The 17,956-nt window shown below is 34.7% G+C and overlaps 1 pseudogene; it reads left to right on the top strand.

Moving 5' to 3' along the window:
* The window catches only part of LOC101679485, a 143,691-nt pseudogene that overhangs the window by 20,632 nt on the left and 105,103 nt on the right, over positions 1–17,956 (top strand).

The following is a 17,956-nucleotide window of genomic DNA, read 5'->3' as shown; positions in this document are numbered from 1 at the left end:
TCTTTAGGGTAAATACCCAATAGTGCAATTGCTGGGTCATAGGGCAGTTCTATTTTCAACATTTTGAGGAACCTCCATGCTGTTTTCCAGAGTGGCTGCACCAGCTTGCATTCCCACCAACAGTGTAGGAGGGTTCCCCTTTCTCCGCATCCTCGCCAGCATCTGTCATTTCCTGACTTGTTGATTTTAGCCATTCTGACTGAAGAAAGAGAAATTAAGGAGTCAATCTCATTTACAATTGCACCCAAAACCATAAGATACCTAGGAATAAACCTAACCAAAGAGGCACAGAATCTATACTCAGAAAACTATAAAGTACTCATGAAAGAAATTGAGGAAGACACAAAGAAATGGAAAAATGTTCCATGCTCCTGGATTGGAAGAATAAATATTGTGAAAATGTCTATGCTACCTAAAGCAATCTACACATTTAATGCAATTCCTATCAAAGTACCATCCATCTTTTTCAAAGAAATGGAACAAATAATTATTTTTTTATTTTTAAAAGATTTTATTTATTTATTTGACAGAGAGATCATGAGTAGGCAGAGAGGCAAGCAGAGAGAGAGAGAGAGGAGGAAGCAGGCTCCCTGCTGTGCAGAGAACCTGATGCTGGGCTTGATCCCAGGACGCTGAGATCATGACCTGGTCCATAGGCAGAGGTTTTAACCCACCAAGTCACCCAGGTGCCCCTACAGTAGCCTTTTAATTTATTTGCCTATTTATCAATTTTCTCTAACCTCCTTTCAAAAAGTATTTGAGGTGCTTTATCATAAAGGACAATTAAGATAATAGGAAATTGAAAATAAGATCATAATGTAGAACTCAAGCAATAGTTGGTACGTGAATATGCATGTCTTTAAGTCATGTATAGTTCCTGTACCCAACTTTGGTTCTGAGTTTTCTAGCAACTACAGCAAAGTGGAAAGCTTGATTAGTCTTAATATTGATAGGATACCTCTTAGCAAAAGTGGTACCTGGTTGGTTTAGTCTTGGCTTAGACAGTAGAACATGTGACTCTTGATGGAACACTATCAAGCAAAACAATGTATACATATTGAACTCCAAGATGGAGAAGATAGAAGATGACAGAAAGTCTCTTTAAAGAAATAATGGCTAAAAATATCTCAAATATAGGGAAAGATATGGACTTCTATGTACATAAGCTAAAGGGGGCCCCAAACAGATATAACCCAAGGAGGATTTTACTGGGACACGTTATTATCAAACTGTCAAAAATCAAAGAATCAGAATTTTGAAAGCAGCAAAAGAAAAGATGCTTGTCATATACAAGGAAACTCATAAAGCTTCTGGTGGATTTCTCAATGGAAACTTTGCAGGCCTGTTTTAATGGTATGATAAACTCAAAATATTGAAAGAAAAAATTGCCAGTCACCAATACTGTATGTGGCAGTGCTATCCTTCCGAAAAAAAGAGTGAAAGATTTTACCAAACAAAAGCTGAGGACATTCACCACCACTATATGTGCTTTATAAGAAATGATAAAGGGAGTTCTTTGTGCTGAAATGAAAGGATACTAATTAACAATATAAAGACACATGAATGTATAAAACTCACTGGTGAAGGTAAATTTCTAGAGAAATTCAGATTTCTGAATGTAATGGTATTATGTAAATAACTTCTAACTCTATACAAAAGCTAAAGAGAGACATATTAAAAATAACTATACCTAAGAGTTCCGTAGGAGACTCCAAACTCACCTTCTCCATGGAACCCACAATATTATACCTATTAGTAGGCTAATTCCTCCTGAAGAAGATATGTGGGCTGACTGAACAGCTACCAAATGACCAAAGACAGAACAGCAAGAGAACAACAAGAGAGACAGAGAGATACCGGAAAAAGGGAACCCTCCCCCCAAAGCTGCAATGAGGAGGGATAGCATTGAGGGACCTGGAACAGATCCCTCTGTCCTTGTGCACAGAAAAAGCATGGTTTAAAAGAGTCACTAGCATATAAAAGAGATAATACTAGAACTCTCCCAAGTGGTGGAGGAATTGTGGGAAATTTCTTCAGGTCAGAGAGACTAGGGACCAACATGGTTTATATTCTTCTTTGAAGCCAGGACTAGAGCAATATCCAGACATTGTGGTGGGCATGTCTGGTTATCTCAGTCGACTTGTGACTTCAGTGAGTCCAGGGTCCACAGAACCATCCCAGCCCTAGAAGCACTAGCATGCAGAAGAAAAGCCACAGTTTAGAAAGGCTATGGAATTGCAGGAATGCTCCCTCCTCTTCCGCCTTGAGGGTCCAGACCAGAGTAGTTTGGCCACCACAAGGGGCAGGTTTGGGTGCCATAATTGGAGGGTTCTGACTCCACAACTGGTGGGTCAGATCATCAGAGAGACTTTGTGAACTCAGCACAGCATTTCGAATTATACTGGGGCACAGAAAAAGTGCTACAGTTAGAAGGGCTGAGGAACTGTGGGAGCATACTCTTCCCCTCCACCTTAATACCTCAGACTGGAGCAGGGTCTGGCTCACTGTGAGCTTGCAACCTCAGCAAGTCTAGGGTCCACAAGCCCATACCAGCTGTCCTGTGGTTCTGGGACACAGAAGAAAAGTTGCAGTTTTGTATTGTTGTTTTAAATTTTTATTTTTTTTAAAACTTAAAAAAGTTTGTCTTGTTTTATTTTAATTCTTCCTTTTGTTTTGTTCTACTTCTTTTTTATATAATTTTTTCTTTAATTTTCTCTGTGAAAAGTCAAAATTTAAAAGAGTAATTAGCGTATATAACCACAGCTCCAACCAGCCAACAAAGTCATCAAGCGTACACAGTCTGTTTAAGGGTCACCATACACAGTACAGTTCCTACAACTTTAGAAAAAGTAGCAAGCCATTTCGCCTAATCTATAGAAATAGACACAGAAAGTCAAGCAAAATGAGAAGACAGAAGTATGTGCTTCAAAAGACAGAGTAGGGAAAAAACCTCAATAAAAGAATTTAATGAAACAGATAAGCAACATGCTTGATAAAGAATTTGAAGTAACAATTATAAAAATACTAGGTTGGAGAAAAGAATGAAAGAATTTAGTGAGACCTTCAATAAAGTGATAGAAAAATATTGAATGAATCAGAACTGAAGAATACAATAATTGAAATAAAAAAACACTAGAGGGAATCAACAGTAGATTAGAGGATGCAGAAGAAAATATCAATGATCTGGAAGACAAGGTAATGGCACATAATTTGAACGGCAGAAAGAGAAAAGATTTAAAAAAAAAGAGGACAGATTAAGAAATCTTTTGAACAAAAACAAGCAAATTCATCTGATAGGGGTACCTGAAGAAAAAGAAAGAAAGATTTAGAATGCTTATTTGAAAAAATAATAACTGTAAAACCTCCCTAACCTAAAGAGAGAGATAGACATCCAAGTCCCAGATATTTCCAAACAGGATGAACTCAAGGAGGCCCACACTATAGTATAAACTAATTAAAATGTCAAAGGTTAAAGATAAAAAGAGAATAGAGTAGCAAAGTTACCTCCATGGGAAAACCTATAAGACTACCTGTTGATTTTTCAGCAGAAGCTTTGCAAGCCAGAAGGGAGTGGCATGACATAGTGAAAGTACTGAAAGGAAAATCTCAAAACCAAGCATACTTACACTTGGTAAGATCATCATTCAGATTTGAAGGAGCAATAAAGAGTTTCCCCAGACAAACAAGAGGTATAGGAGTTTATCAAAACTAAAGGAGCCTTACAAGAAATAATAAAATGTAGGTAGAAAAGAAAGAAATGGCTTTAGGTAGAAAAGAAATGGCTATATTGACATATAAGAAAAATATGAATAGAGAGATGTAAAATATGACATGTACTATGACAACATGTTCATAAAATGTGGAGAAGGGAGTAGAAAGAGAAGAGGAAAAAGAAAAAAATGGCCATCAGATTAATATGGACTATTTACTTAGTATATTATGTATGAACATTATGGTAGCCACAAACCCAAAGCGTATGATAGATACACAAAAAATAAAGAGAAAGAAAGACAACATTATAGATATTCATCATTCACAAAGAAAACAAGAGAAGAACAAAGAAGAATCACAAAAATAACCAGAAAACCAATTTTATATATTAAGTACAACAATTTTTTAAATGAAGTATATACCTATCAATAATTACTTTAAATGTAAATGGCCTAAATTCTCCAATCAAAAGACTAGAATGGTAGAATGGATTTAAAAAAACCACGAGATCAATCTATGTGCTGCTTAAAAGAGACTTACCTCAAACCTAAAGATGCATATAGACTGAAAGTGAGGGGATGGCAAAACATTTGACATGCAAATGGAAGCGGGGGAAAAAAAAGACCAGTGAACCCAAACTTATATCAGACAAAATAGAATTTCAAAGAAAGACTGTAATGAGACAAAGAAAGGCATTACATAATGATAAAGGGATTAATCCAACAAGAGGATATAACTATAGTAAATATCTATATGCCCAACACTGGAACATCTAAATACATAAAACGAGTATTAATGGACATGAAGAGAGAAATTTATTGTAATACAATAATAGTAGGGCCCTTTATATTCCACTTACTTCAATAACTTCCAGACAGAAAATTAATAAGGAAACAGTGTCTTTAAATGAGACCTTGGACCAGATGTTCATAACAGATATATATATATATATCTGTTATGAACAGATATATATGAAACAGATATGAAGAGATATATATATCTGTTCATATATATATATGTTCATAACAGATATATCTGGTATATACATATATTATATATATATATATATATATATATATATATATAACATTCCATTTCAAAACAAAAGAATACACATTCTTATCAAGCACACATGGAACATTCTCCAGAATAGATCACATATTAGGCTATAAAACAAGTCTCAATAAATTTAAGAAGATTGAAATCATAGCATGCATCTTTTCTGACCACAACAGTATGAAACTAGAAATAAATCACAAGAAAAAAAAACTGAACAAAAAAACAAACACATGGAGACTAAACGTGATACTAAACAATCAATGGGTCAATGAAGCAATCAAAGAAGAAACCAAAAAAATACATAGAGACAAATGGATATGAAAACACAATGAATGGTCCAAAATCTCTGAGACAGTGAAAGCAGTTCTAAGAGAAAGGTATATAACAATACACGTCTTCCTAAAGAAGCAAAAAATATCTCAAATAAACAATCTAACCTTACGCCTAAAGGAACTACAAAAAAAGAACAAATATTCTTTTTTTAAAAGATTTATTTATTTATTTTAGAGAGAGAGAGTGAGTGAGCATGTAGAGGGGCAGAAGGAGAGAGAAATTTTAGTGGACTCCTCACTGAGCTCTGAGCTTGATCCCACAACCCTGGGATCGTAACCTGAGCCAAAGCCAAGAGTTAGATGCTTAACTTACTGTACCTTGGGGCCCAATTTGTTTTTGGTTTTAAGATAACTGTGGCAATTTCTTAAAATAAGATAATGATGAAATTTGCCACATCAATTGACTCATAGATGATTTCTTTGTAGTATGTGATGCTGTTTAATAACATTTTACCCGCAAGTATAAATTCTTTGAAAATTGGAGTCAATCCTCTCAAAACATGCCGTTGTTTTATCAACTAAGTTTATGTCATACTCTAAATCTTTTGTTGTTATTTTAGCATTTCCCACAGCATCTGCACCAGGAGTAGTTTCTATCTCAAGGAACCACTTTCTTTCCTCATCCATTCAAGTTTTATTAAGAGATTGCAACAATCCATTACATCTTCAGGAACCACTTCTAATTCTAGTTCTCTTGCTATTTGCCCCACATCTGCACTTACTTCCTCTACTGGAGTAATGGACCCTCAAAGTCATCCTTGAGGGTTGGAGTTAACTTCTAAATTCCTGTTAATGTTAATATTTTGACCTCTTCCTGTGAATCACAGATGTCCTTATGGCACCTAGAATGGTGAATCCTTTCTGGAAAGTTCTTGATGTACTTTGCCCAGATCCATCTGAGGAATAACTGTCTTTGACAATGATATCCTTATGAAATACATAGTTCTTAAACAGTAAGACTTGAAAGTCAAAATTATAGTTGACCCTTGAACAGCATGGGTGTGAACTTTGTAGGTCCACTTGTACATGAATTTTTTTCAATGAGTATAGCACAGTACTGTGTATTTTCTCTTCCTTATTATTTTCTTAACATTTTATTTTCTCTGACTATATCATAACAATACAGTATATAATACATATAGCATAAAATATGTGTTAATCAACTGTTTCTGTTATTGGTAAGGCTTTCTGTCAACAGTAGGCTATGAGCAGTTAAGTTTTGGGGGAGTCAGAAGTTATATGCAGATTTTCAACTACACAAGCAGTTTGCACCCCAACCCCATATTGTTTAAGTATCCTCTATACTCTATGACCCATGGACTACAGAATGGATACTCAGCCGGCAGGAAGACATTTACCTTTACATCTCTGTCAGAGCTCATGGGTGACCAGGTGTCTTATCTGCAGTAGTTGCAAAGGACTCTTTTTTTTCTGAGTAGGTCTCAACATTGGGTTTAAAATACTCAGTAAATCACATTGTTAACAGATTTGCTGTCATCTAGGCTTGCATTTAAAGAACACAGACAATAGATTTAGCATAATTCTTAAGAGGGTTAGGATTTTTGGAGTGGTAAATGAGCACTGGCTTCAATTTCAAGTCTCTAGTTGCATAATCCTCTATTAAGAGTCATCCTGCTTGACTTATTTCAGCATAAGGAATAGCATGGAGGACATTAGGAGAAGGAAGGGAAAAATGAAGGTGGGAAATCAGAGGGGGAGGTAATTATGAGAGACTGGACTCTAAGAAATAAACTCGGGGGGAGGAAAGTGGAGGGAAATAGGTTGGCCCGGTGATGGGTATTAAGGAGGGTACAAAATCCATGGAGCACTGGGTGTTGTGTGTAAATAATGAATCTTGGAACACTACATCAAAACTAATGACTTACATATGGTGTAATGACTTACAGTATGGTGACTAACATAACATTAAGAAGGAAGGGAAAAATGAAGGGGGGAAATCAGAGGGGGAGATAACTATGAGAGACTGGACTCTAAGAAATAAACTGGGGGGAGGAAAGTGGGTGACTAACATAACATTAAAAAAAAAAAAGAGTCATCCTGTACTTTGAAATTTTGAAGCCAGGTATTGAGTTCTTTCAGCTGTGAAACTCCTAAATGACTTCTACTAGAAAGCTATTTAGTCTACATTGAAAATCCGTGGTTTGGTGTACCCACATTTATTAATGATTTTAGCTAGATCTTCTGGGTAACTTGCTGTAGCTTCTATATCAGCATTTGCTGCCTCATCTTGCACTTTTATATTATATTTAAATGTCTTCCCTTAAACCTCATGATCAACATCCGCTAGCTTCCTAGTTCTCGTGGGTAGCTTCCTCACTTCTCTCAGCCTTTAAAGAATAGAAGAGTTAGAGACTTGCCCAGGATTAGGCTTTGGCCTAAGGGAATGTTGTGACTGTTTTGATCTTTTATCAAGAGCACTGAAACTTTCTCCACATCAGCAATAAGGCTGTTTCACTTTCTTTTCATTTGTGTGTTTACTGGAGTAGTTCTTTTAATTTAAAGGTTCAGGTACTTTTCCTTTGCTGTCTGAGCTGGGCTAATCTTTTGGCCTGGACTATCTTTTGGCCTGTCTCAGCTTTTGACATGCTGCCACCTTCCTCCCCTCCTCCTCCTCTTCTTCTTTTTCTCCTCCTTCTTCTTCTTCCTCCTCCTCCCCTTCTTCTTCTTCTTCTTTTCCTCCTCCTCCTCCTCCTCCTCCTCCTCCTCCTCCTCCTCCTCTTTTTCTTCCTCCTCCTCCTCCTCCTCCTCCTCTTCTTCTTCTTCTTCTTCTTCTTCTTCTTCTTCTTCTTAAGATTTCACTCATTTTATTTGAGAGAGAGAGAGTAAGACAGAAAGCAGGAGCGGGGGTGGGGGTGGAGAGAGAGAAGCAGACTCCCTGCTGAACAGGGAGTTCGATGTGGGGCTCAATCCCAGGACCCTGAGATCATGATCTGAGCTGAAGATAGATGCTTAACTGAGCCACCCAGTTGCCCCTAGACATGCCTTCTTCACTAAGCTTATTAATTTCTAGCTTTTGATTTAAGAGATGTGGGACTCTTCCTTTCATTTGAACACATGGAGGCCATTGAAGGGTTATTAACTGGCCTAATTTAAATATCATTGTGTCTCAGGGAATAGGGAAACCCTAGGAGAAGGGAGGGAGAGAGAGAGAGAGAGAGACTAGCAGTTGGCCAGTGGAGTAGTCAGATGACACATAATATTTATCAAATTCACCATTTTATATGGGTATTGTTACTGATTCCTTAAGACAATTACCATAGTAACATCAAAGATCACTGAGCATAGATCACCATAACAAAAATAATAATGATAAAATTTGAAATACTGTGAGAATTACCAAATGTGACCTAGAGACATTTGCTGTTGGAAAAATGGTGCCAACAGACTTGCTCAAAGCAGGCCTGTCACAAAACTTTAATCTGTAAAAAAGACAATATCTGTGGAGCACAATAAAGTGAAGTACATAAAATAAGATATTCCTGTATCTTTTTTTGTTTTATAAATATTAGCAAGAAGATATGTATGTTCTTAATCTACCTTCTTTTTTTTTAAAGATTTATTTTTATTTTTATTTATTTATTTGACAGAGATCACAAGTAGGCAGAGTGGCAGGCAGAGAGAGAGGAAGGGAAGCAGGCTCCCTGCTGAGCAGAGAGCCAATGCAGGACTCGATCCCAGGACCCTAAGATCATGACCTGAGCCGAAGGCAGTGGCCTAACCCACTGAGCCACCCAGGCACCCAATCTACCTTCTTTTTATACAGAAGATACTATGCTATATACCTTTTTTGTACTATCTTTTTTTTTCTTTCTTAACAATATATCTTAGAAATCACTCTGTAGCAGCTCATGGAGATTTTTAATTTTTTAAAAAAATATCTGTATGACTCCACTGTGTATATGCCAGTATTCAATCACTTCTCTATTGATGGACATTTGGATTATTTCCAGTATCTTGTTATGGCAAGTGATGCTACAGTGAATAACTTCGGTGCATATATTGTTTAGTTTTGATGGGGTGTATCTTTAGGAAAGACCCCCTAAAGTACAATTGCTGGATAAATTATAAAGGCATATATAATTTTGGTTTTGCACAATTGCCCTCTGTAAGATTTATATCATTTTCCAATTTTAACAGCACTATATGAGAGTAGTTATTTTTCCACAACCTGATGAATATATCATCAAGCTTTTATACATTTTAGTATAGTTTTAATTTATATTTTAAAAATATGAATGAAATTGAACATTTTTTCCATTTGTTAAAGGACAGTATGCTCTTCCCCCATGAATTGTCCATGTCTTTTGTTTATTTTTCTTTTGTGTTTTGATCTTTTTCTTAAGTTTTAAAGGTTATTTTATATATTAGGAAGAGTAGTGCTTTGTGGTATGAGTTGAAAGTATTTTTATCCTAGTTTTTTATGTGGCTTTGACTATTTATTGTATGTTTTTAGAAATGTAGTTGAATATGTGGGCTTTTCTATCAGTGAGGAATGCTTTTCTTGCTCTAAGATTATAAAGGAATTCTCTCACATTTTCTTCAAGTAGTTGAGTATGGTTCCCTTCTTTTGAATTATGTTTCTTTTGGAATTTATTCTAGTACAGTAGTCACTCCTATCAGTGGGGGATACATTTCAAGACCACCAGTGGTTGACTGACACTCAGTACTGAACCCTGTGTATATTTTGTTTTTTCCTATACCTACATACCTATGATAAAGTTTAATTTATAAGTTAGACACAGTAAGAGATTAGTAACAATAAACAATTATAACATAATAAGCTTTATAAGTGTGATCTTTCTCTGAAAATATGTTATTTAATCTACTAGCCCTTCTTGTGAGGATGTAAGATGATAAATTGCCTATGCAATGAGATGAAGTGAGGTGAATGCTATAGGCATTGTGATATAGTGTGAAGATACTATTGACCTTCTGATAGATCATCAGCTTCTGGACCATGGTTAACTGTGGACAACTAAAACCATGTAAAGTGAAATCACAGATAAGCCAAACATTAATTTTTCAATTTTATCTTTTTTTTTTGATAGTGGCACTCTGTAGTCATAGGTTTATTTATTAAAAGGTTTATATACACACAACAAAGGAAAAGTTTTCTTCAGCTTTTATATTTTTTTTCTCCATTTTTTAAACAAGATTTATTTATTTTAGTGTGTGTGGGCAGGGGCAGGAGCAGAGGGAGGGAGAGAGAGAGAGAAAGAAGCAGACTCCTCACTGAGCACAAAGTCTGACACAGAGCCTCATCCTGTGACCCCAAGGTCAGAACCTGAGCTGAACTCAAGAGTTGGAGCTGAACCAACTGAGCCACCCAGGGTGCCCCCTCCTTCTTTTATAAGTTGATTGGTCTTATTCATGAAAAGGAATGTTCCTCTATTTTTTTAAGTCTATTTTTGGGCTTCCAAGAGTCTTCTGAAAATTTTTTCATACAGAATTTGAATATGTATTTTTAAAATAGCTTTGTTGCAATATGGTTCACATAACATATTTACACTTACACATTTAAAATTAAGTCAGTGATTTTTATTTCATGCACAGAGTTGTGCAGTTATCATCAATATCTAATTTCAGAACATATTCATCACCCCAGAAAGAAACCTTGTATGCTTCAGCAGTCACTCCCAAATTTTCTCTAATCTCCTCATTCTCCCTAAGCAACTACTAATGTAATGGAATGCCTTCTGTTCCTATAGACTTTCCTCTTCTGGAAATTTCATATAAATGGCATCATATAATATGTGGTATTTTATGACTGGTGTCTTTCACTTAGCATAGTGTTTTCAGGGTTTGTCTGTGGCATAACATGTATCCTTTTTAAATCTATTTTAGAAAATTAAAAAAAATTGAATGTAGTTGACACATGATGTTATATTAGTTTCAGGTATACAACATAATGATTCAAAACTCCATATGTTTTGCTGTGGTCACCACAAATGTAGCTACCATCTGTCACCATGCAGTGCTATTATAATACCATTGACTGTATTTCTTATGCTGTACCTTTTATTCCTATGACTTATTTCATAACTGGAAGCCTGTATCCCCCACTCCCCTTCATTCATTTTTGCCTACTATGCCACCTTTTTCCCTCTGGCAACTCTTAGTTTTCTGTATTTATATGTCTGATGCTGCTTTTTATTTGTGTATTTATTTATTTTGTTTTTTAGATTCCACATATAAATAAAATCATGGGGTATTTGTCTTTCTCTGACTTATTTCACTTAGCATTATATAGTCTAGATCTGTCCATGTCACAAATGGCATGATCTTATACTTTTTAATGGTTGAGTAATATTTCATTATATACCTGTACCACACACACCTTCTTTATCCATTCATCTGTTGATGGACACTTGGGCTACTTCTTTATCTTGACTATTGCAAATAATGCTGCAGTAAAGCATGTAAAAGTTCTTAAGTTTTTTATATTGCAGAATAATATTCCACTGTATGGGTGTATTGCATCTCTTCATCAATTTATGGACATTTGGTATGTTTTTGATTTTTGGCTATTATGAGTAATGCTGCTGTGAACATTCATGTACAAGTTTTTACATGGATATATGTTTCACATTCTCTTGGGTATATCCCTAGGAGTAGAATTGCTGGATTATATGGTAACTTTATTTTTAACATTTTGAGAGTTTCCAAACTCCTCAAAAGCATCTGGATAATATTACATTTACACCAGCAATGTAAATGGGTTCCTATTATTCACATTTTCTCCAATGCTTGTTTTTGTTTCTCTTTTTTGAATATATCCTGATGAGTATGTGGTGCTCTTTCAGTATAGTTCGGACTTGCATTTCCTTAATGGCTAATGATGTTGAGCATCTTTTCATGTGTTTATTGATTATATGAATATCTTAGAAAAATATTCAGATCCTCTGCCATTTAATTTTTTTTATTATTGAGGTAAATATTTTTTATATATCATGGATACAAGACTTTTTTCAGATATAAGATTTGGAAATATTTTCTTCCCTTCTGTGGGTTGTCTTTTCATGTTCTTGATGATGATTTTTGAAATGCAAAAGTTGTGAGTTTTGGTCAGTTTATCAACTTTTTTTCTTTTGGTGTCATATCTGGAAATGTACTATGTAACTCAGTGTCACAAGGATGCATTCCTGTTTTCTTCTGAGTTTCATAGTTTTATCTTACATTGACACATATGATCCACTTGGACTTTTGTGACTGATGTATGATGAGAATCTAACTTCATTCCTTTGCATATACATATCCAGGTGTCCCTGCTCCGTTTGTTGAAAGCCCACTAATTCTCTTGTCATTTTTGTAAAATAATCAATTGACCATGAATGTGAGGGTTTATTTCTGGGATTTCAATTCTATTTCATTGATCTATGTATATCCTTATGTTGATACTGTGCTGTTTTGATCACTGTAGCTTGGTAATAAGTTATGAAATCAGGAAATGTGAGCGAGCCCTCTAATTTTGTATTCTTGGAAAAACAATTTTGTTCCTTCTGGGTCACTTGCATTTCCTTATAAATTTTAAGATCATCTTGCCTATTTCTGCAAAGAAACCGGCTTAATTTTGATAGGGATTGTGTAGAATTGGTAGGTCAATTTGGGAAATATTACCATCTTAACAATATTAAGTCTTCCAATCCTTGAAGATAAGCTGTCTCTTTGATTTATTTAGGTCTTTAATATCTTCCAAATTTTTAGTTTTCAGAGTACAAGTTTTGTATTTTTTTGTTAAGCTTATTGCTAAGCATTTTATTCTTTTTGATGCTATCATAAACTATCAAAAAACTTATTTTTTCTATATTGATCTTGTATCCTGTAACCTATTAAACTTGCTCTTAATTTTAATAGTATTTTTGTGCATTCCTTAGGATTTCCTATATACAAGATCATGTTATCTGCAAATATAGATAGTTTTGCTTCTTCCTTTCCAGTCTCGTTGACTCTTATTTATCTTTCTTTCTCCTAATTGACTTGGTTAGAATCTCCAGTAAAATATGGAATAGGAGTAGCAACAGCAGACATCTTTGTCTTGTTTTTTATCTTGGGGCAAAAGTACTCGGTTTTTCATCATCAGTCTTGGTGTTAGTTGTGGGTTTTTTGCAGATGGCATTTATCAGGTTGAGGAAGTTCCTTTCTATTACTGGTTTGTTGAATGCTTTTATCATGAGAGGTTGTTAGATTTTTTCCAGTGTTTTTGCTGCATCTCTTGAGATCATCATGTGGTTTTGTCCATTTTATTGATATAGTTTATTACATTAGTTGATTTTCAGATATTAGTCTTGGATTTTCTGGGCAAATCCCATTTGGTTATTTGTATAATACTCTTTATCTGTTCCTAGATTTGGTTTGCTAGTATTTTACTGAGCATTGTTTTATCTATATTATTAGATATACTGTCCATAGTTCTCTTTTCTCATGATGACTTTGTGTGGTTTTGAGGAAGAATTTGTGAAAGATTGCTGTTATTTCTTATTTAAACATTTGGCAGATTTCACCAGTCAAGTTATTTGGGCCCATACTTTTCTTTGGAGTAAATTTGTTACTAATTTAACCTCTTTGCTTGTAATAGATCTATTCATATCTTGTTTTTTCCTGAATCACTTTTGGTAGTTTGTATGTTTCCAAGAATTTGTTCATCTCATCTATTGGTATTCAGTTCACATTATTTCCTTATTAACCACCCCCCCTTTTTTTCCTCTGTACATTCACTAGTGGTGTCCCTTCTTTCATTTCAGAATTTAATAGTTTAAGTCTTCTCTCTTCAATTCTGGACCAGTCTAGCTAAAGTTTTTCAATTTTGTTGCTTTTCTAAAAGCACTGTTAAAAGTGTTTAAACAAGGAGGCCATTAGACTGAGGTGATGCCCTGGTAGTTTGCATAAGCAAACCAAAACTTAAGTCAGAGGCAGTATACTCTAGCCCAAGAAATTTAAACTTGTGATAAACTAATCACAAACAGTTAATGAGGTTTCCCCAAATAAGGCAAGTGCTTCAGTTCTAACCAATCAAATAATTTCTTTGCTTTGCTTTGCTTCAGTATTTTCTCTGTAAAAACATTGCTCCTCTCTCCAGTTAGTGGAGGGCTTTTAACCAATGACATTTGGTTTGGCACTGTCCAATGCAAATCAATGTATGCTCAAATAAACTCTTGGAAAATTTTATGTGCTTCAGTTTGCCTTTTACCAGAATGATTTTTTTAAAGTTGATTTTTCTTTTTTTTTTTTTTAAAGATTTAATTTATTTATTTGACAGAGAGAGATCACAAGTAGGCAGAGAGGCAGGCAGAGAGAGAGAGGAGGAAGCAGGCTCCCTGCCGAGCAGAGAGCCCCATGCGGGACTCGATCCCAGAACCCTGAGATCATGACCCGAGCCGAAGGCAGCGGCTCAACCCACTGAGCCACCCAGGCGCCCTAAAGTTGATTTTTCTTTATTATTTATTATTATTATTTTTTAGCTTTCTACTTCATTGGTTTCTGCTCTTTATTATTGTCTTCCTTCTTACTTTGGTTTTACTTTGTCCTCCTGCTTGTAAATGTCTTAATGTGGAAGATTAGGTATTGATTTGAGACCTTATTTATTTTTAGTATAGACATTTATAGCTATACATTTTCCTCAAAATACTATTTTTACTGCATCCTGTAATAAATTTGTTATATAATGTTTTCATTTGTTATATTCACTAATTTCAAGGTATTTTGCAATTTGTTATGATTTTTTCCTAACCCATTGTTATTTATTAGTTTCTTGTTTAATTCAGACATTGTAAATTTCCAAAATTTTTTTTGTCATTTATTTCTAATTTCATTCTGTTGTCAGGAAACATATGTTGTGTAATTTTATTTTATTTTATTTTTTAATTTTTCAAAACCTGATTTTTAAAAAGACTTTATTTATTTACTAGACAGAGAGAGATACAGTGAAAGAGGGAACACAGACAGAGGGAGTGAGGGAGGGGAAGCAGGCTTCCTGCCAAAGAGGGAGCCCGATGTAGGGATGGATCCCAGGACCCTGGAGGGGGTCTGAAGGCAGGTACTTAATGACTGAGCCACCCAGGCACCCTGTTGTGTAATTTTAATAGAGACACAGACAGCCCCCCCCGGTGTGTGTGTGTGTGTGTGTGTGCGCGCGCGCATGCACACAAGTATATATTAAGTAATCTCTATGCCAAATGGGCTTGAACCTACAACCTTGAGATCAAGAGTCACACATTTCACTGACTGAGCCAGCCAGGCACCCTTATACTTTTATATATTGAAGCTTGTTTTATTGCCTGAATGTGGTCTATCCTGGAGAATGTTCTGTGTGTTCAAGAAGAATGTGCAGTCTTCTTGGACGGAGTTCTATAGATGTCTGTTAAGTCTAGTTGATTTAGAATGTTGTCTTAGAAGACCAGGTTGTTCTGGTTGGTTGTCCTATCCATTGTTGAAAGTTAGGGTGTTTAAGTCTTCAACAATTATTTTTGAATTGTCTGTTTTTCTCTTCATTTTTTTGAAGTTTTGTTCATGTATTTTGGCACCCTGTATATATTTATACTTGACAGATTGATCCTTTTATCATTATAGAATGTTCCTCTAATTTTTATTAACATTTTTAAACATTCTATTTTATGTGCTATTAGTATGGCCTCTCCATATTTATTATAGTTGTGGTTTGCATGATACTTTCCCTTTTCCCTTCCTTCTACTTTTGACCTATTTATATTTTTGTATCTATATTGTGTCTCTTACAGAAAACATATTGTTGGATTCAGTTTTTTTATGTAGTCTGTTAATCTACCTTTGGTTATTTAACTCTTTCACATTTAATGTTATTAGGAACACATGTTTTTTCTTTTTACTTTCTATGTTTTTTCTTTTTACTTTCTATATCTCTTATGTTCTTTTGTTCTCCTGTATTTTTTTTTTTACTGATTTCTTTTGAATTAAGTGAATATTTCTTAATGTAACATTTTAATGTATTTAAGTAATTTTTCTATATTTTTTGAACTTATTCCCAGTTGTTACTCAAGGGGTTACAATGCAGCTTAAAATTTATACTAACTTAATTCCAGTGAGATATAGAAGCATAATTCTTGTATAGTGCTATTCTTTTTTTGTGCTATACATGCATACCTGTAGGTGTCACAAACCTAATAGTACATTGTTATTTACGTAATTTTGTGTGTTTAAAGAAGGTGAGAAGAGAGAAAAATGCATATTTATAGAGTTTGTTACATTAAAATTCTTAATATTTGTGTTTTTCTTTATTTGCTCCTTGGATTTTAGTTACTATCTCTTGTCATTTCCTTGCTCCAATACAGTTTTGCTCTGTTAACTCTAAACAGAGCAAAGAGAACATTTATTTAAGTAAAAAAATGAATTTATTCAGAAATAGCAGAGGAATTATAGTTTTATTTTTGCATAGTCTTTATTGATATATCTTCATATTTGCTCATTCTTCTGCTAACTTACATTTAATGTTGAGGTCTATAGTGATTTATTCTGTTATTATACTCTTCACCTTGAGTATTTCCATTTTTAAAAAATCATTTCTTTCCTTTTATTTTTATCCTTTACTTGATGAGACATTGTTGTCATACCTTCCTTTACTTCATTTAGCACATTTTTCTTTTGTTCTTTGACCACATTTGTCTTCTTTGAAGTCTTTGACATCCCGACATCTGGAACCTCTCAAAGGTGTTTCTTTTGGAGGATTTTTCCCTTGTGACACACTTTCCCATTTCTTTGCATGTCTCATAATTTTTATTGTTGTTTTTGAACCCTGGATATTTTAGATAATATAGCAATTGTGAATATTGATTCCTCCTTTCCTTCCCTCCTTTTTCTCTTCTCTTGATTCTTTCTTGGAAATCAGAAAATACTTAAGATTGTACTTAGCTTCAGAATGTTGAGATTAACAGTGTCTGATTAAAGTTCTTTGAGTCTGTAAAATCCAGTTTGTGTGCTCAGTGATCTCTTTTCTTTTGGTTATGAGTTGTTTGTGAATAAATGAAATTTCCATATAAACAGATATTGTCACATTTAGAAATTTTTCCAAATGCTGAGGCCTTTGTTTTTAAAATTTATATTTATGGTTTTATTTCTTTTGTAATTCAATAATTTAGCTAATGAATCTTGCTTTTTCCTTTTAGGTTACACCTACATTTGAGGATTGGACTACTATTGATTGGCATCAATTTTTCTGTTTATGGGAAAAATTGCCAACTTCTATGAAATGGGTGGCAGAGCTAGTGGGAGTTAAAGAAGGGTTCTTGGCTTGCTGTGTGAAAGGAGAAGTCATAGCCAGAACTGAGAGACAGCATCACTAGATGGCCATCCATAAAAGGTAAATAACCAAAAAAGGTAAATTATTTACCTTTTTGTCCAGTATACTAGACAAAATATGGTCCAGTATACTGGACAATACTTGATTGTCCAGTATTTAACACAGTTTTAGATACATAGTAGTTGTTGAGTTTATTATAGTCACTTCTATTATCATTAAAATAAAAGTTTTAGGGGCACCTGGGTGGCTCAGTCAGTAAGTGTCTGTCTTCGGCTCAGGTCATGATTCCAGGGTCCTGGGATGGAACCCTGCATCAGGCTTTCTGCTCAGTGGGGAGTCTGATTCTCCTTCTTCCTCTGCCTCTCCCCCTGGTTTGTGCATTCTCTCACTCACTCTCTCTCTCAAATAAATAAAATATTTAAAAAAAAGAAATAAGATCAAAGTTTTGGCTGAGCTGTCATTTTCTTGTGTTCACTGAATTTATCAATATTTCAGTTTCTCCTTTAATACTTGTTTAGAAGCCATTATAAATGAAAACCTTTTAAGGTAGAACATTTAAGGGGCA

This window comes from Mustela putorius, unplaced genomic scaffold, assembly GCF_011764305.1.
Source record: "Mustela putorius furo isolate JIRA1106 unplaced genomic scaffold, ASM1176430v1.1 tig00003834_pilon_pilon_pilon, whole genome shotgun sequence".
Taxonomy (NCBI): Eukaryota; Metazoa; Chordata; class Mammalia; order Carnivora; family Mustelidae; genus Mustela; species Mustela putorius.
This window is presented reverse-complemented; position numbering and strand designations above follow the sequence as displayed.